Below are 23851 nucleotides of genomic sequence, written 5' to 3' on the forward strand. Positions count from 1 at the left end.
TAGTTCCCACATTATATTCCAACCACCAAGTTTACATCCACTCACTTCACCTGTCCATATCCCTCCACAGACTCTGCGTGTCATCCTCACCACTTGCCTTCCCATTAATTGTGTCATTGGCAAATTTGGTTAAACATTTTCCTCATCCGAGCAGCTATGCAATAAGATGAATCACACACATCAGCGTATCCCTTTGGCTGTTCACAACAAGCAACTGCTCCTAATCAACCTGTACATGTATAACGCACAAAATCTCAATATTTGATGTAATTACAAGACTGAATAGTACAGTATTTGCTAAATAACTCTGATTGTGTGAAAAATTACACTGACAATCAATTTAGGATTGTGTATCAGACTTGCAATGTAGTTCACTTGTGTATACTGGAATTACATATATTATACACATGGCGCTGTTCTTTGTAGACAGAAACAACATGTATACACATGAGGGAGCAAATTCCTACAGAAGCTGGAAGCTGTCTTGAAAACAACAGCAGCTCAGACAGCATTCATGGACACGCAGCAAGCTCAAGTTTCGAAATGTTAGCTTGTTCTCTCTCCATGGATGCTGTCTGAGCTGCTGTGATTTGTTGTTTTCACGAACATACATGAGCTTGTTTCAGCCCAGCAAAACAGGATACAGCTAATCTCTGGTTCATTTCTCAGAATAATTCTTTTACCAATTGGTTTGTTTAAACTTAAAACAAAGTTTGGGAGTTAGATGTCAGTCATTAACTGATGCATTCTCCATGGCATCACCTCTATTCATCAAGGTCCACTTACCAATCAATTGTCACTCTCCTCTTACACAGTATAATTTGTTTTCCCTGAATTGTCCTGCGGTATGCAAGGTAACATGCTATGACAGAAAGTGTATTTTTTAGCAATACTCAAATTAAAATTATTAAACATCAGAATGGTTTCATCTCTCTTCTCCACACCAATAGTCCTCTATTTACCACTCCCAACTTTTCTAGAGTCCAATTTTATCTCATCCCTACAACACTTCATCTCAATGCCATCTGCTGATCCTGGGTATCAAGTGCCAGTCAACCAGATGCAGCAGCACAGACAATGTTGTCCTCACTTAATACCCCTGGCATATGCACTTTACAGAAAGGTGGGTGATGTGTACACTATACAGGAGCAGTAACCTCACCTTGTTTCTATCCTCCATTCTGTCCTGAAGTACCGAGACGAAGTGCAGATTGTGGCTGAGAGAAATGCCAAAATATGTGCACAACAGTATGATGTCAGCATCTTGCCATGTGCTGCAAATGTTCAAGTAGGACTCCAGCCACAAACCTTTCCAAGGGCAACACTCACATCCCGAGAGTTATACTTGAACAAAAGTGAACCAGTGGGAGCACTCATAGAATCCCTACAGTGTGGAAACAGGCTCTTCAGCCCAACAAGTCCACACCAACCCCTCTGAACAGTAACCCACCTGGCACATTCTCCTATCCTATCATTCTACATTTACCCCTGAATAATGCACTTAATCTACACACCCTTGAGCACTGTGGGCAATTTAGCATGGCCAATTTATCTGACCCGCACCTCTCAAGACTGTGGGAGGAAACCAGAGCACCTGGAGGAAACCCACACAGACACAGGGAGAATGTGCAAATTCCACACAGAGAGATGCCCAAGGCATTGAACTCGGGTTGCTTATGCTGTGAGGCAGCAGTGCTAACCAATGAGCCGCCATGTCACCCTGACCTCCTGAGCTTTTCCAGAATTTCTGTTATAGATTTAAAGTGATACACAACCTTGGCAACATCATTGTAAATCGTTTCTGAACACTTTCAAGTTTCACAACATCTTTCTAATAAGTGGGAGACCAAAATTGCACGCAATATGGATGTAAGTTTGTTCGCTGAGTAGGAAGGTAAGTTTTCAGATGTTTTGTCACCATACTAGGTAACATTATCAGTGAGCATCTGGTGAAGCGCTAGCGTTATGGCCCGCTTTCTGTTTATATGTTTAGGTTTCCTTGGATTGGTGATTCCATTTCCGGTTCTTTTTTGCAGAGGGTGGTAGATAGGGTCCAAATGAATATGTTTGTTGATATGATCCAGTTGGAGTGCCATGCTTCTAGGAATTTTTGCGCGTGTCTCTGGTTGGCTTGTCCTAGGTTGGATGTATTGTCCCAATCGAAGTGATGTCCTTCCTCGTCTTTATGTAAGTATGGCATTACTAGCTAGTAATGCTCTTATCCCATGATGTAGAATTGAAAATTGTTGACACAATGAGGCCATTTAACCATCATGTCGATGCCAGTTTCTACTCTGTGTCCTTCACCAAAGTGGGGTTGATATTTCAGCTCCCAGGTGGTATCCAATACCTTTTTGAAAGTTGCTATTCAGGCAGCTCATTCCAGATCTTACTAAATCACTGCTTAGATTTTATACTCTTTTGCCAAACATTTGAAATCTGCGTCCCTTGGGTACCAACCCTACTAAAAACATGATGAAGGGCTTTTGCCCGAAATGTTGATTTTCCTGCTCCTCAGATGCTGCCTGACCTGCTGTGCTTTTCCAGCACCCACTCTAATCTTGACTCTGATCTCCAGTATCTGCAGTACCCACTTTCAATGACAAAGAGCTGTGCAATCTCTCTCCATTTAAATCATATATCACTTTTCTATGCTACTGCCAAAATGGAGAATTTCACATTTTTCCACACTCCACCTGACAAATTTTTGCAAATTATTTTAACATATCTATTAATTCCCGTGGACTCTCCAATTCCTCTCGAAAAGATCTTGTCACTCTCGACACAATTTGCAAATTTGGCTACAATTTGTTGGGTCCTCATATCCAAGTCTTTGATAATAGATTGTAAATTATTGATGCCCCAGCACTAATCCTTGCAGCACCCCACTAGTTACTGCTTGCCAATTCACAGAAGACTCAGTTTGCTCCATTATTTGCTTTCCTTGAGCTAACCAATCCTCTAGTCATGCTAACATGTAACCCGCGACACCATGAAATCCTATGTGTTCAATTTCTCCCCCAACTCTGACTTTGATGTCCTTGTCCTAGAGGATTTAATCTGAAAATGTGTTGCTGGAAAAGCGCAGCAGGTCAGGCAGCATCCAAGGAGCAGGAGAATCAACGTTTCGGGCATGAGCCCTTCTTCAGGAATCCTGAATCCTGAAGAAGGGCTCATGCTCGAAACGTCGATTCTCCTGCTCCTTGGATGCTGCCTGACCTGCTGCGTTTTTCCAGCAACACATTTTCAGCTCTGATCTCCAGCATCTGCAGTCCTCACTTTCTCCTAGAGGATTCAATGCCTAAGAATCTACTTTTAGGCAATTAGACTTAGAAATTCAAGGACTGAAATCTCACTCCAGAAATGTGTGCACAAAATCTAAGCTGATACTCTGACTGCCATACTGAGGGAACCATCTTTCGGATTTGATGTTAAAGAAAGCTCTCTTGGATAGCTGTAAAAATTCTATGGCACTATTCAAAGACAAGAAAGCGAGTTCTCCCCAGTGTCCTGGACAAGATTTATCCCTCAATGAACTTTACTAAAACATATGTCTATTATTAACGTGTTGTACTTGGGGATGCATTACAAGTGACTAAACATGAAAAGTACTTTATTAGCTGCAAAGTGTGCTAGGACATACAGAGGTCATACAAGGTGTTAGGGAAATACAACAATTTTATTTCTTTTGATGCAGTTTTCCCATCAGTCAAACTTCATTAAGCTTGACAGATTATCTTGTCAGTCGATCACAACAATACGAAACTTGAGATAGTGTTACAGCCACTGAATGTAATCAGTAAGCCCAGGAGCCCAGCTATACCTGGACGTGTGAAGTCTTCCATGGCACTGCAAGAGACAACCTCACAGAATAACATGAATGGATTTGTCAATGGGGCACAGCGAAAGATCTCAGCAGTTCACTCTCTCAGATGTGATTAGTGAATCTTTGCCAATGTATTTGTTTTAAAATATTAAAAATGATGTGACGAATATAGTGCCATTGTAAACGCTTGGCTCATTATTGTGGAACAATAAGTCCTATTGCTAAGAGGCTAGAGTCACATTTTGCAATGCAGCACACTGGGAGGTAACAGACTTGCAGTGCATACATTCTTTTGGATGAATTATCGAGAAGCAGAGGACACAGGTTTCAGGCACTGGAACAAGAACTAGCAAGAAGAATTTTTTTTTAAATGCAGCAAGCTATTCTTGATCTGTAATGAACGGATTGAAAGGGAGGCAATTGCAGATTCATATGTAATTTTCAAAAGGGAATCAGATATAGAGTTGAATTTCGAGGGTTTTGGGATTGGAGTAAGTGATTGAGATAAATTGGATTGCTCTTTTAAAGGACCAGCATAAGTCAGATGAACCAAATGGCGTTCTTCTGTGTTATGTTAATCTATGTTCAATAATTGTTCATGACAGCACAGGAAGTAAGCTTTCAAGTGTAATACAATGTAAATGTGATAAATGAAATGCGGAAACAAGAATATTGTACAGAGTGTAGCCTGTGCTGCAAAATATTAATATCAAAACAATGAAAGTTTGAAATGATATTGATGCAAACAAGCTCTTGACTACAGATAAGAAGAAGGTACACAAAATTCAGAAGGAATTTAGGAAATCTTTAGCTCTCACAGGAAAGATATTGGGAAAGGCAATCCACTTAGGAACAGGAGCAATTTCAAAAGGGAACATCATCAGAAACTTTTTGGAACAGGAGATGGCTATTTTGTCCTGCATTTTCCATCGTGTGAGATCATAGTTGATCTGTAACCTAGCTCCTATTACCTGACCCACATCTCATAGCACCTTTGGTTAACAAAGATTTATCAAACCAATTTTTAAAATCAACAACTGACTGAACATCTACTTGTTTCTCTCGAAGAATTCCAAATTCAATTTCTTCATGTGGAGAAGATTAGTTCACTCCTGAAAAGTCTAACTCCAGTTTTTAGTCAATGTGTCTCTTTGAGATCCTCAACCAGTGGAAATTATACCTCTCTATCCACCTGGTCTGCTCCTCTTACTATCGTTAAAATCTGATCAAACAACTCACTAACCTTCTAAATTCTGGGAAACTGTAAAAGAGCCACTGAGTAATATAGAATTATTAATATCAGACCTTTAATTCCTACCTCTTCCTTAAGGAAAACTTTGGATTGCATGCTACAGGGTAGTGGGAGCAAGGTGTATGATCAAATACATCAGTAACAGACCGAACATCAGATAGCATTTTTCAGACAAGTTGTTTTTTGTTGTTCTGGATTTTCTTACATAATTCCTTGTGTCAGAAGAGAGATAGGAGGGCAACTCGGGAAAATTTAGACTCCAGCTTAAAAGGAGGGAAGCTGCTGCAAATGTGTTGCTGGTTAAAGCACAGCAGGTTAGGCAGCATCCAAGGAATAGGAAATTCGACGTTTCGGGCATAAGCCCTTCATCAGGAATCAGTTTCCTGATGAAGGGCTTATGCCCGAAACGTCAAATTTCCTGTTCCTTGGATGCTGCCTAACCTGCTGTGCTTTAACCAGCAACACATTTGCAGCTGTGATCTCCAGCATCTGCAGACCTCATTTTTTACCCTTAAAAGGAGGGAAGCATTCTGAGAAAATTCAAGCCAATTACGTGTTGGTAAGAGTGAAATTTAGACTGCTAAATGCAAGAAATATAAAGAATTCAACTTATTGAAGTGTTATTTCTTAAATCCTCCTTTTGTTGGACATTAAACTGAAGCTTTTATCGATTGTAAGTGGTTGCTGAAGGCCACACAGTAAAAGAAGGGAGTCCTGCAGGAACACTGGTCAATATTCCTCCCTGAAATAACACCAAGAATGCATGAGCTTGGGCTAACAGAACAAAAACAAGGTATTTTTAAATATATAATTCATTCTGGAGATGAGGACATCATGGCACGTCCAGCACTTAGCACCCATCCTTAACTGCCCTTTGTAAGATGCTGGTAAACAGTCATCCTAACTGCTGGGTGACTCAGTAGGAACTTCATTCCCTAAAGGCCATTTATTTTTATAGACAATCTGCTGATTTATTGGTCACCATTACCTTCTAGTTTTGTTAATGACATGGGTGTAGCTGGCCAGGCCAGCATTTATTGGACATCCTTAATCACTCAGAGCAGTTAAAAGTCTGGAGTCACATGTTCATCGGACCAGGTAAGGAAAACAGAGTTCTTTTCCTAAAGGACTTAATGAACAAGGTTGATTTTTACAACAACTGACAATGGTTAGATGGTCATCATTAGAGCCGCTTTTAATTCCAGGAGATGTTATATCGAATTCAAATTTCACCATTTGCTTTGGTGGGATTCAAAGATATGTCCCCACAACAATAGCCAAGAGCTCTGGATTACTTGTCCAGTGACTCTACCATGTCGCCACTATCTTCCTCTGATACTAGCTTTTAAATTCCAGATTGATTAATTCGGTGAATTTAAATTTGCGAGTTGCAGTGGTGGGATTTGAACTCATGGGCTGGATTTTATGTTCCTCTGCCTAAGAATTTGATGGTGGGGATGGCACATGATATCCAGCTGGTGACCTTCCTATCACCCATTCACACACACCCCTGATCTGTCAGAAACGAGCATGCTAGTATTTGACCAAAAGTGGTGGAAGGACTCAAAGTCCAACCAAGTCAATGGCTCTGAATGATTACATATCCTCACTAGCCCAGGATCATGACTTCACAACCTTCCCCAATTTGGCCCAACCAGTCCATGTGGGGCTTTAGGTTCCATAAAAATCTCCAATTAGCTCTCTGCATTATCAGCATATTCTTTGATTCCTGTCTCCCTTCAGTCATTCAATTGCTGCACTTGAGATGTCACTGGTGCAGACTAAGTGTTGCATGTTCCCATCTAACAACCACAATTGTAATGGGAAGGTGAACTCGTCATAATCCTACCTGGCCCTGGAATTGCTCTCTGATTAGAGAGAGGCAACTGGTGGTGGTTGAACCTGAGGGTCACCAAGCCTGAGACAAGGGGAGAGGTTGAGAAGAACAGTCCTTCACAATAACCTCAATCAGTGCAGGAATTGAACTCAATGTTGGTGACGTTCTGCATCGCACATCAACCAACCAACCCACAGAACCATCATTGTACATCTGCAGCAATTGCTTACATATGTATTTTCAGACACAAGGTACCAAACAAATACAAACATATTGGTGTTAAATCAGTCTCAATACCTTTGCACCATCTCCTGTATTGATCATCATACAAACTGCTCCTTCTAATCTACAGTGGAAGGATTTTTCTCACTGCATTCTTTCACTTTTGCTTTAAGCATTCTTTCTGCAGTCAAGTGAAACCAAACAACACATTTCCCAGACTTCAAACAAGTGAAATATTTAATTCGGCGTCAGTGCAAACCCGCAGTCCAGCAAGGTACATAATACAGAGAGATATCCACTCACGCTATGGACTCTGGATAACCCAAGACATGCCACCCACAGCTCCTTGTTACCAGAGCTTTTAAAGCCAGCACACTCACATGAACAGAAGCTCACAGGTTCAAAAGATGCAACTTTCTGTACTCCAGCCCATACATTGGGAAAGTTTAATGTACAATGGAGACCTTTAAGTAAGTGAGGTCAAATTCAAGTTTTCATTCACAAAACTGAACTGATCTTATCAAGTTTTGATTATGCCATTATTTTTAACTCTGCTCAACATAATCCTTTGAGCTGTGAATTTTCTTTGTGGCTTTTAACAAATGCTCTATTTCATTGAGTACAACCCTTTTTTCAAGTCTACATCACCTAAGCTCCACAGAACACTTTAAAATAACAACCTGCCTTTATATAGTGCCTTCAATGTAGAAAAACATCCCAAGGCCATTCAAAAAACATTAAATATAGCGATTGGCATTTTATCAAAAATAGAGGTATTCCATGTGGTGACTAAAATATGAGCTATGTGATTTCAAAATATGTGGTCTAACGATGAGTTAGGAGTAAATAACACACCTATTTGAATACTGGGATTCCAAGCTTCAGTTCATAGTTCATACAATATTCTGTTGGGGAGCAGTAATTAATTTTAGTGTCCTTACAGTAGAAAGGAAAAGTAACCACTCCTGATCCCTATCTGGTGAACTCTGCTAGAAGTGCCTGTGTAAAAGTATGAATGTTTCTGTACCTTTGGGCACATCCTCAAAGTGATTACTTAAGTAGGTGAGTTATGGTCTCTCTATCCCTCCGTGGATAACAAGCCTCTTGTGACTTTAATTTGGAACTGGAGATAGCTATTTACTGAAGCAATTCATGCACCCAAGCCTAAACATACTCAACTTTCGGTAAACTCTTCAGAGTCTTATCCCAACACCCCTGGTCTGGAACTAACTTTTCACTCTCAGGTTTATCATTCTCTTCTCAGGGGCACTGGTCTATTCAACTATCAAAGACTTTATAGGAATGCTTAAAATTCAAAATAAAACAAAAGAAATGATGTGGGGTCGACCATTTAAGACGAGGGGCAAGGATAGGGTGACGAGCCAAGGCCTTTTCCCCAGGGTTTGGGACTCCATAACTAGAGGGCATAGGTTTAAGGTGAGAGGCGAAAGATGTAAAATGGACCAAGGGGCGACATTTTCACTCAGAACCTGGTGCATGTATGGAATGAGCTGCCAGAGGTGGTAATGGAGTTTGTTATAGCTACAACATTTAAAAGGCATCTGGATGGGTATATGAATCAAAAGGGTTTAGAGGAATATGGGCCAAATGCTGGCAAATGAGACTAAATTAATTTAGGATACCTGGTTGGCATGGATGAGTTGGACCAAGATCTGTTTCCATGCTGTACGGCCCTATGATTCTAAACTCTAAATGGTCATCAGACAGAAAAAATATGGAATTCTCTGCCACAGTAAGTGTGTGAGGCCAAAATATTATATGTTTTCAAGAAGGTATAGTTCTTGGGGTGAAAGGGATCGAAGGGGATGAGGAGAAAGCAGGAACATGATCATATGGAATGGTGCAGTTGGCTGGAAGGGCTGAAGAGTCTACTCCTACTCGTGTTGATTATGTTTCTATCTAAAAGGAATCTCTCACTCTAAGCTTAAAAAAATTCTCACGATGTTCTAAATTAGAATTTGTTCATCTTGTTTAATCGCAAAAACCTACCAATGTACACAAAATCCCATTAATTGGAAAAACAGACCTCAAAAACTGCTTTAAAACAAATCATAGTGATCACAGAAATACTTACAAGATAGTTATTAACTTCAGACATACAGAAAAAGCCAAGTACCCAACTTACTCAGAATCTAAGAACACAAACTTACAATAAATTATATTCAAAATATATATATAACACAGTCTACATAAATTAAAGAAAAAGTGGTTAGAATTAAGAAATGATGGTAGTGGAAATTGTGTACAGACCTGTGCTAGCATTACTGAAGTGACAGAATTTATAAAGGCAGAGACTAAGCACATATTTCAGAAAAGCAGTGATTTGACAGGGAATTTTAATTTTCATATAGCTTGGGATAGGCAGACCAGCAAATGTCAGGAACGAAGGAAGTTTCTTGAGTGTGTTCAGGAGGGTTTTGTGCAATAGTATGACTTGGAATTAATAAGACAGGAATGTCTTATTTGGTTTAACAATGAGTAAAGCTCCATATTTAATTAACAAGTTGATGTAGACACATCTAATAGGAATCGCAACTTAACTATACTCCGAATAGTGCTTGAAAGGGAAAGATACGAAACAGCTACTAAGACCCTAGGTTTAGGTAAGACTGACTTCAATGTAATAAGACAGGCAGTTCACAGTAAATTAGACAAATCTGCCAAACCAGTTTACACCCCTAAGAACTAAAAGCCCTCCTTGCTAACAAAAGCATGATTGATTGAAGAGATAAAGGACAACAGAGAACTAAAAACATGTTTAAAAACCCCAGCATAGCCATCTGACAATGTGGAGAGATACAAAGAGCAAAATAAGGTGACAATCAGTCAGTGTGACTTCGCAGAAGGAAATCTCAAAATCAACATCAACACAAATTTGGGGAAAAAATAAGAGGTTGCTTAGGAGCAACATTGGCCCCTTAAGAACAGCAACATTGTAAATGAACACAAGGAAATGGCAGAGATGTTGAATAATAACTTTGTACTGGTATTGAGAGCAGAAGAGGAGGACAGTGTGCTAGACTTCCCAAGGAAACAAATACAGAATCAAGGGGAGCAGATCAAGGAAACAGATAGAGTAGATAGTGACAATTTCTGCTGGTTGGGGAGTCTAAGACTCGGGGGTATAATCTAAAAATTAGAGTCAGCAGTCAGGGATGAAGGTTGGGAATTTCTCAAAAAGAGTGCAAAAGGTTTCAAAGTTTCTTCAGCAAACAACAATTGATGCAAAGTCAGTTGTTAACTTTAACCTGAGATTGATACTTTATTGAGCGATACAAGGCAAGGTATGTGTATGGAGTCAAGTTGCAGATCAATGCTTTAATCGTTAGGTGAAACAGGCTGAAGGGGTTAAAGGAGCATCTGCTGTTCCTAACAGTATGAGTACACCAGAGTGTGCACATGTATGCTCATGGGTTTATGTACACATTTGCCTGTCAGTGAATATGTGTACATTAGGGCAAATGCGTGCAGTGCAAAAAAGAGAGATATTGGCTTAGACAGAGCCACACTTGGCTGGGAACAGTTGAACAGTTGTATTGGTGTTCACTTCTCACTTAGAGAAGTTCTGAAATAATGGTGGAATTACATGATCAGTGTGTTGAGTGACAGACAGAGGAAGACTGGGTGATGGAAAAGTAAGTGAAAGAATTCCCAAAGAGGGGATTCAAAAATGAAAGGCAAGGTACAATCACATCTCAGTCCACCTACAGAACATGAACTTGTGAACACATGGCGCTGTTAGCTTATCTACACAGTTACTGACACCAGTAAAGCAGCCCCACCTGGTAGTCAGGGTATCATCCTCCCTAAGATGTTGGTGGTATGTCTGCAGACTTCACTGGCTTTGGAGGCTGATTTTGATTTTCTGCTAAATAAACTTTGGCATCCATCCCAACCTCAAATCAAAATATTTAGCATTGTTTCTGTGAAGTACTGCTGTATATTTCAGGTATATTGTGGAAGCTTCAGTTAACTCTGTAACTGGACTTTTATCCAGTTCAGCAAATATGAAGACTAACTCTCATTTGGATGAATGCTAAAGGCTTCTGCCAATTAAACTCTGGGAAGACAGAAGCCGTTGTTTTTGATCTCTAACACAAATTCCTTTTCTTAGCCACTGAATGCATTCCTATTCCAAGCTGCTGTCCGAGGCTGAGCCAGACTGTTCACAAACTTGGTGCAATGTTGACTTTAAGCTGCCATTCAGACTCCATATCCTCACAATAACCTAAACCACTGACTTTCCACCTCGTTAGTAACCCCTGTTTTTGTTCCTGCTTCAGGTCAGCTGCTGCTGCAGCACAAGACCACGAAATGGGGGGAGGCAATGGCCTGGTGGTACTATCACCGAACTATTAATACAGAGAGGGAAACTGAGCACTGTAGATTCTGGAGATCAGAGTCGAAGAGGGTGGTGCTGAAAAAGCACAGCCGATCAGGCAGCATCCGAGGAGCAGGACAGTCACGTTTTGTGCATAAGCTCTTCATCAGGAATAAGGGGGTGGCAAGTTCCAGGGGCTTAAGAATTAAATAGAATTAAGAGTTTAATATGACCATGAAACAGTAGTTGATTGTCAGAAAAATCCATCTGGTTCAGTAATGTTCTTTAGGGAAGAAAACTGCCATCCTGGTCTGTCCTACATGTGACTCCAGACCCACAGCAATGTGGTTGACTCTTAAATTAAGGATGGGCAACAAATGCTGACCCAGCCAGCAAAGCTCACACACCCTACGGACTTCAAAGAAACCTCTCATCCATGATCTTTAGCTTCAGACTTGACTATTCCAATGTTCATCTGGCTAACCTGCTGAATTGTAAACTCTGTATACTTGACATCATCCAAAACTAGCCTCCAAGTTCCTGTTCAAGCTGCTCACTCTCCATTCCTTCAGTGTCACTGAGTAAAAGCCCTGGAACTCACTTGCTAACAACATTGTGGGTCTACCAACGGCAAATGGACTGCAGTGGTTCAAGGCAGCAACTTACCACCAACTTCTCAAGAAGTTGGTAATAAATGCTGGCCCAAACAATGACACTCACACCCCATGAATGAGTAACAGAAAACACTGTTCTGTTGCCTGCATTTTAAATTTGCAACATGTTCTATTCACCCATTCCCCTGTGCTTACTGACCAAATCAGTTTTCCAGTCTGGCAATGCCTCAATTTGCTGCCTTCAAAGCCCTCTTCACATCTCTTTAACCTCCCCAGCCCTATATTCTTCACAATCTCGACATTTCTCCAGCTTTGGTCTCTCTTCCTTACCCAATTTTAATCCCTCCATTACTGGTGATTAAGATTTTAGCTGCCTACACCCTAATATGTGGAGTTTTCTCTCCAAACCTTCATTGCCGCTTCTTTTTACTCTTTTAAGACTCTCTTAAAAGCTAGCTGTTATAATTTTTTTATGTCAAATCAACCTACAAGATATTCTAGAAATACAGGGCCACCCCTGTATCCATGGAATTGTTTTCCGTGATTTCAGTTACCCGTAGCCTGACATACTACAGGGAACCTTCCAGAAACAGGGGCTGGGAGCTGACGGGAAGGTAAATTTCCCATTTAACTGACTGGGTCTGCTCCTATCCACAGTTTCGGGTTTCCGCGGTAGGTCATGGAACGTATCTCCCCCTCCCCCTCCCCCAACCCCCCCCCCCCCCCCCCCCACCTCCATGAATATGGAGGGACTACTGTATGCAATAAAAGCAGAAAATACTGGGAACATGAAGGAGGACAGGCAGTGAAAGACAATCGGAATTAATGTCTTAGATTTATGTATTTAAATATTGTCAATTTGAAACTTTGGACCAGATTTTTGTGGAGTTGGGAAGACCCCATGGATCTTTGAAAATTCTCTGGAAAGGCAAATATGGCCTGTTTAACAGCCATGATCTGAAAATGTATGAATGTTGTAGTGGTTCTGTTCGCCGAGCTGGAAGTTTTAGTTGCAAACGTTTCGTCCCCTGGCTAGGAGACATCATCAGTGCTCTGGAGCCTCCTGTGAAGCGCTTCTTTGATGTTTCTTCCGGTATTTATAGTGGTCTGTCCTTGCCGCTTCCGGGTGTCAGTTTCAGCTGTCCGCTGTAGTGGTTGGTATATTGGGTCCAGGTCGATGTGTTTGTTGATGGAGTTTGTGGATGAATGCCATGCCTCTAGGAATTCCCTGGCTGTTCTCTGTCTGGCTTGCCCTATGATAGTAGTGTTTTCCCAGTCGAATTCATGTTGCTTGTTGTCTGAGTGTGTGGCTACTAGGGATACCGGAAGAAACATCAAAGAAGCGCTTCGCAGGAGGCTCCACAGCACTGATGATGTCTCCTAGCCAGGGGACGAAACGTTTGCAACTAAAACTTCCAGCTCGGCGAACAGAACCACTACAACAAGCACCCAAGCTATAAATCTTCGCACAAACTTTGAATGTATGAATGTATTGCCCTTTAAACTGTAGAACGAAAAGCAGACTGCAGCTATCAGCAATTGTTCAACAAAAAGTCTCTGCTAGAATGCTCACATTGACATGCCAACTGCTATGGCATCTACACCTACAGTTTTTGGTAACATTTCCTTCAAAGTTCTTATGAGATTTCCATGGCTGAGTTTCAAAATCTACCATCATATTAGCAGAGGGTCCTAATTTAACACAGTGATTCACAGAGTATTAAATGAACAGGAGTTTCCAAAGTTCTGAAGAAAAGTTTTAAAGAAGACCCACAAAACCTGAACATTAATACTATTTCTCCACAGATACTGTCAGATCTGCTGAGTTTTTCCAGCAATTTCTGTTTTTGTTTATAATTCATAAGAACATCAATCATTGGAGATTTAAAAGGTCTAAATGGGCTCCATACAAAGGAATACAAGTGCGGAGAGCGAAAGCCCTTTTTTTTCAGGGTCAATTTTGAAATTTATTTTATTTCATTTCTACTTGGCTGAGTTCTGCCTGTGGTGTACTGTTACATGGAAGATATGAGGGGCCATGGAGATTAGGTGGTAGGATGTGTATTGGATGGAGGATATCCGGGGAGTGGGGGTATGAGGGGCTTTAAGTAAGACGGCTATCTGCTTTCAGTAAAACTGGGAAAGAGTCCCAGAGAATGGAGGTGGCCTTCTAACTAGCCCACTACTGTACTCAGTTACCATTGTGGATGCACTCAACTCTATCGCATATCCACCGCTCCCTCTCTCATGTAGCAAAATAATGTGCGAGACCTGGCATGTTAAACAAAGGAGGGTCTGCCAAGTTGGCAAAAGTTCTCATCACAGGCTACATGCCTCAGTAGCGGATGTGCAGCCCCTTAATGTTGTTTCTCTCTCCAAAGATGAAAATGTGTTGCTGGTTAAAGCACAGCAGGTTAGGCAGCATCTCAGGAATAGGGAATTCGACGTTTCGAGCATAAGCCCTTCATCAGCCCGGACCAACCAACCCAACCACCCCATGGCTCAACACTTTAACTCTCCCTCCCACTCCACTGAGGATATGCAGGTCCTTGGACTCCTCCACCGGCAGAACATAACAACACGACGGCTGGAGGAGGAGCGCCTCATCTTCCGCCTGGGAACCCTCCAACCACAAGGTATAATTCCTGATGAAGGGCTTATGCTCGAAACATCGAATTCCCTATTCCTGAGATGCTGCCTAACCTGCTGTGCTTTAACCAGCAACACATTTTCAGCTGTGATCTCCAGCATCTGCAGACCTCATTTTTTACTCTCTCTCCAAAGATACTGTCTGACCTATCCAGCAATTTTAAGCAATTTCTGTTGTTCTTTCTAATTGCATGTGATTTCACTCCAAACTTCAAACACTGAATGATTTTATTGTCATGTGTATTTTACAGTGAAAAATACAGTGAAGAGTTTCTACTGTCACCATGATCCGGTACCACTTTGAATAATTTAAGATTAATTTTAAAGAAAGAAATAGTTTAAAGACAGTCTGTAACCCTTCCGCCACTGCTTCCAGCCAATGCTGGAATCAACCAACACTGATGTCGCCACTCGTCAGGCACCATCTTTCACCACTGGGCCTTATTCAGCCCTGGGCTCAGGGGACCAGACGTTGCCTACTCCCCCACCATCTTGATTACAGTGGAATGTATTTACTGCATTGAAGGTGTATGATGCAAGTTGTTGTTGCCTACTTGCAAGTGGAGGTTCCACTAATAATCCCAGCCTCTGAGGGGTGGGAGGCTAATACGTCAATGCAAAATCTAAGGCTGAAGTAGTTACAGCCATCTTCATCCAGAAGCACCAAGTGAATGATCTAATTTGGCCTCTCTTTGGAGCATCAGCAAAAAAAAGGACAGTTTTCAGCTCGCTCTACTTGATATTAAAAACTGCTGAAGGTACTGGGTACTGCAAATGTTGTGGGACCTGAAAACATTCCTACTGTAGTATTGAAGATTTGTGGGCCCTTGGCAAGTTCTTACAGTGCAGCTGCAATACTGGCATTTAGCAGACAATGTCTGTGCACAAAAAAATCAGGTCAAATCCAACCTGACCAATTACTGCCCATTATCAATAAAGTGATGGAAGGGGTTGTTGGCAGTGATGTTCATTGCCTCTTGGAAAGGAACAAGACCATAGGACAGAGAAGCAGGAGCAGGACATTTGGCCTACACAATGATATTGTGGCTAATCTGAAAATCCACCACCTTACGTTTCTGCTTTTCTCCCCAAACCCTTGAACCCCTTCCTGATTAAAATTCTGTCTTGTATTCGTTATCACGCAGCCACAACAGCTCTCTGAGGGAAGGGATTTCAAGATTCCCTACACCCAGAGAAGAAATTCTTCTTCATCCCTGGTTTCAATGGACTCCTTACATTGAGATTATGCTGTCGGTCCATAGACCCTCCCAAAAGAGGAAATAATTCCTCTATATCTATTCTCAATAAGGTCGCCTCTTATCCTTCTAAGTTCTAACGAGTACAGATCCAACCTACTCAGACCCTCCACACTTGGTATCAGACTGGTGAACCTTCTCTGAACTGCCTCCAACGCCAGTATATTTTTCCTTCGATAGGGGACCCACAACTGTTCACAGTAGTTCAGATATGATCTCTCTAGTGCCTTGTACAGGTTTAGCAAAATGTTCATATTTTTAGACTTCAGTCCCTGCGAAATAAAGACCAACATTCCATTGGCCTTCCCTATTACACACAGAATTTGAATGAAAGCTTCTTATGATTCATATATGTTGGCTCTCAAATCCCTTTGTTCTGTAGCTGACTGGAGTTTTTCTCCTTCTAAGTAATCTTCATCTTCTTTATTCCTGCTGATAAAGTGCCAGTCACTTTTCCAACCCATATTCATTCTGCCAAGTTTTTGCTCACTCCTTAACCAGTCTATATCCCTCTGTAGACTCATGTGTGTCACCCTCAACATTTGCTTTCCTACCTATTTTTGTAAGGAGATATCATTTACCTTGGCATTGGGCAGGCAACATAGATTTTGGCACTCATACTCATGATCTCAGATGATATCTATCCCCTACTTTTACTGTTCACTAATACAACCAGATCCCAACTGTTTTCCTGACTTGAAGGACATGGATAGAGTGAATTTTTCCTAGGGTGGGAGTCCAGAATGAGAGGGCAGAGGTTTAAGGTGAGAGGGGAAAGATTTAAAGAGGACCTGAGGGGTAACTTTTCATGCAGAGGGTGGTGCGTTTATGAAATGAGCAGCCAGAGGAAGTGGTGGAGGCTGGTACAGTTACAACATTTAAAAGGCATCTGGATGGGTATGTGAATAGGAAGGGTTTAGAGGGATATTGGCAAAGTGATGGCAAATGGGACTAAATTGGGTTGTCTGGTCGGCATGGATGAGTTGGACCGAAGGGTCTGTTGCTGTGCCTTAATACTCCATGACTTGAATGGCTTCCTGTACCATGGGGCCATGGGAGGTTCGCTCAGCTTTTCTGCAGTTCCCACTCTGCCCACTCAGCCTACTCAATGACATGCAGTTGGGTTCCACCTGAGCTACTCAGCTCCTGATCCCATTACAAACTATTTAATTTGGATCAAATATGGAAAATAGGCCTGCACTCCAGAAGCGGGTGACTGTCTTTGACATCAAGGCCACACTGAGCAAAGTATGGCATCAAGGAACTATAGCAAGATTGCAGTCGGTGGAAATCAGGCTGAAAATTCTACGCTGGTCAGAGTTGCACCCAGCACAAAGAAAGATGACTGTAATAGAACAATACATGGAACAATACAGCGCAGAATAGGCCCTTCGGCCCTCGATATTGTGCCAACCTGTAAACTAATCTAAGTCCATCCCCATACACTGTCCTATCATCAGTGGGGACCGCAGGGAAGCTGAGGCTGAGATGTTATCCCATGGTACAGGAAGCCATTCAAGTCGTACAGCCTTACAGCACAGAAACAGACCCTTCAGTTCAATGCTTCCATGCCAACCAAGTATCCCAATCTAGTCCCATTTGCCAGCATTTGGCCCATATCCCTTTAAACCCTTCCTATTCATATACCCATCCAGATGCCTTTTAATTGTTGGAGTTCTGTCACCTCAGCCCAGCACATCCCTACAAGTGTTTCTCAGGGTACTGTTCTAGGCCTAACCATCTTCAGTTGCTTCTTTAATTGCTTTCCCTACATCATACACTCACGTGCAGGGATGTTCACTCACAATTGCACAGTGTTCAGCATGATTTGGTCCTCCTCAGATACTGACCAAATCCTGGTCCTTGGCAGCAAGCTCTGGATACTATTCAGTTTGGGCTGAGGAATGGCAAGTAACATTCATGTTGCAAAACTACCAGGGAATGACCATCTCCACCAAGGGAGAATCTAACTATTGCCCCACAATGTTTAATACCATGACTATCACTGAACTCTCCCATTATCAACACAACTGACCAGAAACTGAACTGGGCCAGCTATATAAAGAAGTTACAAGAGCAGGTCAGAGGCTATAAATTCAGCAGCAAGTAGCTCACCTCAAGGTACAGGTCATGAGTGTGATGGCATACTCCTCAGTTATCTGGATGGGTGTAGCTCCAACAACACTCAAGAAGTTTGGCACCATCCAGGACAAAGCAGCCTACTTGACTGGCACCACATCCACAAACATCCACTAGCGACACTCTATAGCAGCAGTGGGTATCATCTCCAAGGGTGCAGTGCAGATATTCACCAAGGCTCCTTGGATAGCAGACTCCCCAAACCTTTATCCCCATCACCTAAAAGGACTAAGGCAGCAGATCCCCTCCAGGCCTCACACATTTCAAGATGGGTAATAAATGTTGGCCCAGCCAGAAATGCCCGCATCCCATAAACAAATAAAAAAAGTCTTTTGGCGATGTTGGGCTGAGGGATAAATACTAGCTAATGGTTTCAGAAGTTTATTTAAAAATAAAAAGTTTCATTTGCAATCCATGAAAGTTTCCAAGTTACAGCAAAGACAGCTCCACAAAAGCCACAAACCATCATTGGATCTCATTCCACAACTTTGAACAACATTCTGTCAGCAATTGTTACACATTGCTAGTTCAGTATTGCGGGTGTCATGTGGAATTCCAGTGCAGGGTTAAATCTGGGTCAACATATTCTTGAAAGGCTAATTTTATCTGACCAGGGTTAGCAGTGAAAATGTCCCCAGACAACATAAATGTTGGCTACAGTACAATTAAGAAAGACAATATGTGGTTAGGATTAGTTTTGACATTTTTTTCTTTAACCCTTTATGCACAAAGTTCGCTTTGTAGTTTTTTACAAGTTGTGCATATGTTTTTTATCAAGCAACAGCTGCAAAACCTGATCCTGAATATTTCAAGGAAAAAAATAAAAAAACAAGGAACAGATCTTCACTTCAAGGAAAAAAAACAAATTGAGAACGAGTTATAATGTTATTCCCGGTACGCAAGTGTTAGCACAATTCACAAATCTAAAAGTGGTTTCAGCTTACAGGCTGGAAGTTCTGAATGTTCAGAATGAAACAGACCCAATAACAGGATTTGCAAATTCTGTAGCATCAATGGTGTTCTTGCTTCCAGGTCTTTTAACATAATGACTTTGTTTTATTTTTCAGAACAAAACTTAAATATGGATTCCATATGTGACAACCGTCCGAGCACATGTGGTTATGTTGTACATTGTTCTTTTCTTCCTTTAGTAGACGTGTTGTATATACTCAAACTTAATTATACCTAAAACTCTGTCATAACTCTGCTCAATGATTCTGACATACAATTTTTGATTTTAGGATTTTAAAAAAGGTTACTTCATATGTAGGAAATAAAACATTTCAAAGCTTCACACTTCAGGATCAAGGAAACCACACAGGAGTCGAAGGAGATGCACAAAGGGCCATGCGATCAGATCGCCGTTCCCGTTGGGTTGCTCATCATTTCTGTGGGACTTGAAGCAGGTTATTAAGACACACATCCAAACTGTTGCACAATCCTGGCCTGTCCTCTTAAAGGGCGCAGAACCAGAGAAGGGAGGGACAGAACTGTGAGAATGCAAAACCAAGAGCCATAAGTAGTAGCAAGTCGCTAAAAATCTAAGAAGGAATTCATTGGATTGTCTTTGTCTCGATGGTTAAGAATGTGGAACTTCCTGCCACATGGATTGGTTGTGGTGAATAACAGAACCATTTATGAGGAATCACAAGAAACATCAAGAAGAAAGGAACAGAGGGTATGTTGACAGAATTTGTTGAAGTTGAAGTAAGATAGAAAGAAGTTCTTGTGGAACACCAGAACTGCCACAGTCCTGCCAGGCCTCGTGGTCTTTGTCTGACCTGTAATTTCCGTGTAATTCAAAATATTTCAAGGCAATTCTTGTAGAGTTGCCAGGGAAGAGATCTGGAAAGTTAACAGTCTCTAAATTTTGGTTAAATACACTGCTGTCTATCAACTGTAAATATTTTGCATATAAAGTCATTATTTTTGAATACTCTTTATGGACTAAAAAAGATGCCGTTTTAAACCAAGGAGACTCTGCACAGAGGCTGCTGCAGTTTACTGGAGGATATTGTCAGTTGTATATAATGTTGTATTTTTTCCCTCAGATAGTGACAGCAACAGACATAAGGAGCGGATAGGTTCAGAACTAAGGATCAACGGCTTGACAACAATGTTTTGATTGGCTCCTGGCAAGGTGATATTGGCTTGACCAGGGCCATGCAGCACAGAACCACCCAGCCTGCAAAGAGAGTGTGTTTTAAAAAAGTCTCTCTCTTTCTCCTGTGTAGCGGCATGAGAAAATATCCAGTTATAGCTAGCTGTCTTCCACTCACATTGTTCTGCAAACACCTGTCGAAGAGAGAATGAAACACCTTCAAAGACAGTGACAGGATGAATTCTCAACCGTGAATGTAACAGAACATTGATCATCTCCCAGACCATCCAGGACCTCATCACCTCAGGGGATCTCCCATCCACCGCCTCCAACCTCATAGTCCCACAACCCCGCACCGCCCGTTTCTACCTCCTGCCCAAAATCCACAAACCTGCCTGCCCCGGCCGACCCATTGTCTCAGCCTGCTCCTGCCCCACCGAACTCATCTCCCAATACCTCGACACGGTCCTGTCCCCTTTAGTCCAAGAACTCCCCACCTACGTTCGGGACACCACCCACGCCCTCCACCTCCTCCAGGATTTTCGCTTCCCCGGTCCCCAACGCCTTATTTTCACTATGGACATCCAGTCTCTGTACACCTCCATCCCCCATCACGAAGGACTCAAAGCCCTCCGCTTCTTCCTTTCCCGCCGCACTAACCAGTACCCTTCCACTGACACCCTCCTTCGACTGACTGAACTGGTCCTCACCCTGAATAACTTCTCTTTTCAATCCTCCCACTTCCTCCAAACTAAAGGAGTTGCCATGGGCACCCGCATGGGCCCCAGCTATGCCTGCCTCTTCGTAGGATATGTGGAACAGTCCATCTTCCGCAACTACACTGGCACCACCCCCCACCTTTTCCTCCGCTACATCGATGACTGTATCGGCGCTGCCTCGTGCTCCCACGAGGAGGTTGAACAGTTCATCAACTTTACTAACACCTTCCATCCCGACCTGAAATTCACCTGGACTGTCTCAGACTCCTCCCTCCCCTTCCTAGACCTTTCCATTTCTATCTCGGGCGACCGACTCAACACAGACATCTATTATAAACCGACTGACTCCCACAGCTACCTGGACTACACCTCCTCCCACCCTGCCCCCTGTAAAAACGCCATCCCATATTCCCAATTCCTTCGTCTCCGCCGCATCTGCTCCCAGGAGGACCAATTCCAACACCGCACAACCCAGATGGCCTCCTTCTTCAAGGACCGCAGATTCCCCCCAGACGTGATCGACGATGCCCTCCACCGCATCTCCTCCACTTCCCGCTCCTCCGCCCTTGAGCCCCGCTCCTCCAACCGCCACCAAGACAGAACCCCACTGGTTCTCACCTACCACCCCACCAACCTGCGCATACAACGTATTATCCGCCGCCATTTCCGCCACCTCCAAACGGACCCCACCACCAAGGATATATTTCCCTCCCCTCCCCTATCAGCGTTCCGCAAGGACCACTCCCTTCGTGACTCCCTTGTCAGATCCACACCCCCCACCAACCCAACCTCCACCCCCGGCACCTTCCCCTGCAACCGCAGGAAATGTAAAACTTGCGCCCACACCTCCACACTCACTTCCCTCCAAGGCCCCAAGGGATCCTTCCATATCCGCCACAAGTTCACCTGTACCTCCACACACATCATCTATTGCATCCGCTGCACCCGATGTGGCCTCCTCTATATTGGTGAGACAGGCCGCTTACTTGCGGAACGCTTCAGAGAACACCTCTGGGCCGCCCGAACCAACCAACCCAATCACCCCGTGGCTCAACACTTTAACTCCCCCTCCCACTCCACCGAGGACATGCAGGTCCTTGGACTCCTCCACCGGCAGAACACAACTACACGACGGCTGGAGGAGGAGCGCCTCATCTTCCGCCTGGGAACCCTCCAACCACAAGGTATGAATTCAGATTTCTCCAGCTTCCTCATTTCCCCTCCCCCCACCTTGTCTCAGTCGGTTCCCTCAACTCAGCACCGCCCTCCTAACCTGCAATCCTCTTCCTGACCTCTCCGCCCCCACCCCACTCCGGCCTATCACCCTCACCTTGACCTCCTTCCACCTATCCCACCTCCATCGCCCCTCCCCCTAGTCCCTCCTCCCTACCTTTTATCTCAGCCTGCTTGGCTCTCTCTCTCTTATTCCTGATGAAGGGCTTATGCTCGAAACGTCGAATTCTCTATTCCTGAGATGCTGCCCAACCTGCTGTGCTTTGACCAGCAACACATTTGCAGCTGTGATCTCCAGCATCTGCAGACCTCATTTTTTACTTACAGAACATTGATGTACAAACAATTTTGTGTCAACAGCAAAGAACTAAAGGGACTGAAGAAACAGAAAGAAAATAACTCATCACCTCATATGGTCCAAACCTGGTGCTATTGAACTGTGTTTCCCTGATTTTGTTCCTTTTCCATCCTTAATATCTATGTCTTGCTTGTCTTTATATGTCTTCCTGTTTAAGTTACAGTGAGACATATTTTAGCAATTCATATTTTTGATACAGTGAATTGTGGCATGTGTGACTGTAAGAAAATGATGAACTCAAGAGAATCATTCTTGACTGGGTACGTCATGTCATAGAGTCATAGAGATGTACAGCATGGAAACAAACTCTTCGGTCGCTGGGATAAAATCTAGATTGCTTTGTGGGGACTGCAAGCGATCATAACAAAGGTGGTCAGTTCAGTCTGTTGGTGTAATGAGTAGTCACAGAATCTGGTCCATAAGGATTAGTGAACCTAGATGAAAAACAAAACCCCAAGTGCAATACATTCAATTACAATCCTAATCTGATAATGGGGCACCTTATCCAGATCACTGTTAAAGCAAGTTTCTCTTAACAAGACGCCTTGCCAACATATTCCACCAATAAATCTGTACAAATTGAACACAGTTCAATAGCACCAGTTTGGACCATATGAGGTGATGAGTTATTTTCTTTCTGTTTCTTCAGTCCCTTTAGTTCTTTGCTGTTGACACAAAATTGTTTGTACATCAATGCTCTGTTACATTTACTGGCTGAGAATTCATCTGTACAACTGGCAGATTTTTACAGAAAAAAGTGCATGATGCAGAAAAAAAACTAATTTTAGTAGAACTAAGTAAAAAATCATTTTTTGTATAAGTTCACATATTCATGCTTGTTTATTCTCTATTCATGAGGTGTGGGTGCCATAGACTAGCCCTCTTTGTTGTAATTTTGAAATATTTATTAGTAGCGAATAAAAGGATTTCTGTAAGTTGCAAGCTATCATTTAACCCGTAACCCAGCATCATTATAAACAGTTTGTTTTATTATTCATTCAGGGGATGTGCATCATAGCTAAAGCAGCAATAACTCCTCTCCCTAACTGCCTTGGAGAATGTGATGTACAGCTGCCTTCCTGAACTGCTTGAGTCCTTGGGGGTTTAGGGAGAGTGCTTTTAGAAACAGAGTTCCAAGATTTTGCATCATAACACTGAAAGAACTGCAATATATTTCCAAGTCAGGAAGGTGAGCGACTCGGAGGGGAACTTGTAAGAGATGGTATTCCCATGTACCTGCTACCCTTGACCTTCCTGATGGCAGAGGCCACAGAGTTTGAAGTTGTTGTCGAAGGAGCTTTGG

General features: G+C 42.5%; 1 protein-coding gene across 1 annotated transcript in view; it reads right to left on the minus strand.

Annotated features, from left to right (window-relative positions):
- The window catches only part of eefsec (eukaryotic elongation factor, selenocysteine-tRNA-specific), a 400574-nt gene that overhangs the window by 164377 nt on the left and 212346 nt on the right, over positions 1-23851 (minus strand). The window lies entirely within an intron of this gene.

This window comes from Hemiscyllium ocellatum, chromosome 14, assembly GCF_020745735.1.
Source record: "Hemiscyllium ocellatum isolate sHemOce1 chromosome 14, sHemOce1.pat.X.cur, whole genome shotgun sequence".
Classification (NCBI taxonomy): domain Eukaryota; kingdom Metazoa; phylum Chordata; class Chondrichthyes; order Orectolobiformes; family Hemiscylliidae; genus Hemiscyllium; species Hemiscyllium ocellatum.